Consider the following 4113-nt stretch of genomic DNA (forward strand, 5'->3'; position numbering starts at 1 on the left):
CAACCTGGGGCAAAATTACTTTCCATGTGTGGACATGTGAAACCTAGAAAATAAGTTATCTGCTATCAGATACAATCACCGGAACAGTATAGGATAGACACTCTATTCCAAAAGGGAGAAATTGGAAGAAAAAAAGGGGTCACTGATCTGTAGTAAGTTCACAACTTAGCAGAGAAAATCCCATCAGATTTCAAAGCTTGAGAATAATTATCTGTGGCTCCCTGCCCTATCCTCTGGGTCAGCTGGGGTGGCCCTGCCCTCTTTGACCCTGGGCAGCAGTCCTACCCTCTGGAACCAGGATTGGTGGCCTCACAAGTTGGGCCTGTGCCCTCTGGGCCCAGGTGGTGGTATAGCAGCAACCTCTCTGACCTCTGTATCCATGGCTCTACCCTTGAAATCATCCTTCCTTTATTTCTTCCCATCTCCGTCCCTTTCAGTCTAAGCTGGTAGTGTTTCTGCAAGTATAATAGTCTCAAAAATCTTGTCAGTCTTCCATGATGTTGCAGGATCCACACCACTAGGCATGAGGGTTATCCACAGGTTCTTCTTGGAAAACCTCATCTCTGTTACTGACTTCTGCTGAGACAGCAAATAAATCCCAATTACTTTAGTGAATGATCGTCAGCTGCACCCTGGACCCAGTCTCAGAGCACACTATAAAGATAGGCTGAGAATTTTCCAAATCATCAAGTGCTGGTTCCTTTTTGCTTAGCAGTTCTTTCCTCAATTTACTTCTTTCCTCTCACATTTTATTATAAACAGCAAGAAGACACCAGACTTGCACCTTCTACACTTTTCTTGGAAATCTCCTCAGATAAATATCCAAGTTTTATTTTCCACCCAACAGAGAAATAATCATGATTCAGTTAAGTTCTCTTCCACTTTATAACAAGGGTTATTTTTCCTCTGATACCCAATCACATGTTTTTCATTTCCATCTGAGTCTTCACCAAAAGCATCTTTAATTTTCATATTTCTAATGATATTCTGTTAATGATAACCTCTATAATCCTTAAAGACAATAGAAGTTTCCCTGTGGCTCTCCTCACTTCTTTCTGATCTTTCGCCAAAATTGCATTTAATGTCTTCTAGCTCTTGGAGTTTGCTGGCAATCCTTGGAATTTCTTGGCTTGCAGATGCATCACTTCAATCTCAGCCTTCATCTTCACATCTTCCTGTCTCACCTCTGTGTGTCTCTGTGTTCACATGGCATTCTCCTCTTTTATGAGGACATCAGTCATATTGAATTAAGGGTCTACACTACTCTGGTATGACTTCTTCTTAACTAATTATATCTGTAATGACCCTATTTCCAAATAAGGTCATAATCTGTGGTACTGTGGACTGGGGCTTCAACATATCTTCAGAAGGACACAATTCAACCTAACACTAATGATGTTGGATCTCTAGCAATTAGTTGATCCTCTTCCTTTTCCCTTTTTTTTCTAGGAAACCCCAAATATCAGAAAACAGAATAAGTGCTTTGATTTGCTATTCCACAAAATAAATAATTTTTTTATCAACTTGTCTGCAATTCTCAGATTTTAACTGCTATTCCTGATCTTGACTGTCAGGTTACCACTAGTCCAGATAGTCATTCTAACCATACTTAATGTGTATGTGGGTGTTAATCTAGGAAAACTTACTCTCTAGCAGGGCTCTTCAAAGTATAGTTCATGGCCCAGTGGTGGTCCTCATTTTCCTGATTGTGGATTTCCCTGATAGGACATTAAATTCCTCTGAGAGGACACTAAATGATTCATTTCTTCATCAGCTCCAAGCTTTCTTTCCATTAGATAATGAGAATGAGTATGGATAATTATTCCACAAGAGTTTTTTTTTCACCTGAGTGGGTTGTAGTGTTCTGGATTTTAGGTAACTGGTAGAAGTTACTAGGCTAGTCTAAACTATGTCCTCTAATCCAGCTTAACCAGAGATTTGCATTGGAACATCAGGCACTTCCTTATATTAATAAGGCCCAGTTAACCAATGTTTTTTGTCTGTATACTTTGCTGTCAGAACAATAAAAGAAAGAGATCTCAATGAGAGAGAGAGAGGGAGAGAGAGAGAGAGGGCAAGCATACCAGTACTGAGGACAAACTATAGATGAACTTAATTCTGTATATTTGATAGATCAGAATTAGTTATCAGTATGAATTCATTATTTTAAAAACAAGAAATATATATATCCAAGTTTATCTACTTACTGAGACTAGAAGGAATGCCACCCCAGTACCAGTGAGCACACCTAGTACCCAGAGTTTGGTTTCTAAATATTATTTTCAACTAAAGGGAACCAGGGATCCTTGAAGAAGTGGCTGCTTTGGGGCAGGGTGGGGCGGGGGGGGGCAGGGAAAGTACAAATTAAAATTGGAACATTATGTTATGCCAAAAAATAAGTGCTAAAAAAATGAGATTAAGCCAAAAGACAGGAATCAACTTGAAGGTATTTCTACTGACCAAATTAGAGAAAAATTTGAGCTTTAAAATGGATAATAATCATGATGGAATATGATATATTGAATTTTAAAAATCCATGAGTGCATACTGATAGTAAAAATGTACTACACAATCACAGGAAGATGGGAGGGAAATGAAATGAAGAGAGAAGGAGGAGGGAGAGAGAAAAAGCTTTTTTCTACAGCAAAATTCTTAATATTACATGTGAAAGAAATAAAAGTTAGAAAATCACCATTTTTAATTACTAAAATTAATTGATCCAAGCAAGAGTCATTATGGATATTAAAACTATTGGCAAGATTCTCATAGTGTGAAAGTATCTTTTCACGTATTTCTATTAGATACAAAAGGTACTTATTAAGGTGCAATAAAGTTTCTATACTATTTATTCTACTCTTGTACTGCTTTCATTTGTAATCATATGATCAAAGCTAACATTACCAATAATGAGACAAAATGACGTCACAAAATTCCAGATTCAATGCGCTGAGGACACAATATTACTTATGTAAAATTTCTGTCAAAAAATCATTGCCTAAGAAAAACAGACACCCAGACCAGTGAACAGAATCAAGGATCCAGAAGTAAATCCATGTTTATATGGGCAAATAATTTTTGACAAAAGAGCCAAAAACATACAGTGGAGAAATAAAAGCCTCTTTAATAAATAGTTCTGGGAAAACTGGAGAGTCACCTGCAAAAGAATGAAACTAGACTGTTGTCTATCACTGCACATCAAAATTAATTAAGAACATAAATGTAAGACCTGAAATAATAAATGGCAAAGAAGAAAACATAGAAACTAAATTCAAGGACCTTGGACTTAAAGAGGATTTTATGAATTTGACCTGAAAGGCAAGGGAAGTAAAAGCAAAAATAAATGAATAGGATTACATCAAACTAAAAAGCTTCTGCTCAGCAAAAGAAACCACCAACACGGTAGAGAGACAGCCATCCAAATGGGAAAATATATTTGCAAGCAACGCCTCCGATAAGGACCAAATATCTAAAATATACAAAGAATTCATACAACTCAATAAGAACAAAAAACAAACAATCCAACCAAAAAATGAGCAGAGGACCTGAACAGACACTTCTCCCAACAAGACACACAAATGGCCAACAAATATATGAAAGCATGCTCAACATCACTAGCTATTAGGGAAATGCAATGAGATACCATCTCACACCTGTTAGAATAGCTGTTATCAACAAGACAAGTAATAACAAATGTTGGAGAGGATGCAGATTGGTACAGCCACTATGGAAAACAGTATGGAGTTTCCTCAAAACACTAAGAATTGATCTACCATATGATCCAGCAATCCCTCTACTGGGTATTTACCCCAAAGACTTGAAAACCCATATCTGAAAGGATATTTGTATACCAATGTTTGTAGCAGCATTATTCATAGTAGCCAAGACATAGAAGCAACCAAAGTGTCCCACAATAGAAGATTGGTTAAAGAAGCTGTGGTACATATATACAATGGAATATTACTCAACCATAAGAAGAGATGAAATACTGCCATTTGCGACAACATAGATGGACCTTGAGATAATCGTGCTAAGTGAAATAAACCAGACAGAAAAAGTTGAAAACCACATGAAATCCTTATATGTGGAATATAGATCTAAAAGCAACAAATGAAC

At 36.9% G+C, this 4113-nt stretch overlaps 1 long non-coding RNA gene across 1 annotated transcript in view; it reads left to right on the forward strand.

Annotated features, from left to right (window-relative positions):
* LOC111740783 overlaps window positions 1-4113 on the forward strand; it is a 105776-nt gene that overhangs the window by 100084 nt on the left and 1579 nt on the right. The window lies entirely within an intron of this gene.

Source organism: Pteropus vampyrus, unplaced genomic scaffold, assembly GCF_000151845.1.
Source record: "Pteropus vampyrus isolate Shadow unplaced genomic scaffold, Pvam_2.0 Scaffold68, whole genome shotgun sequence".
In the NCBI taxonomy this organism is placed as follows: Eukaryota; Metazoa; Chordata; class Mammalia; order Chiroptera; family Pteropodidae; genus Pteropus; species Pteropus vampyrus.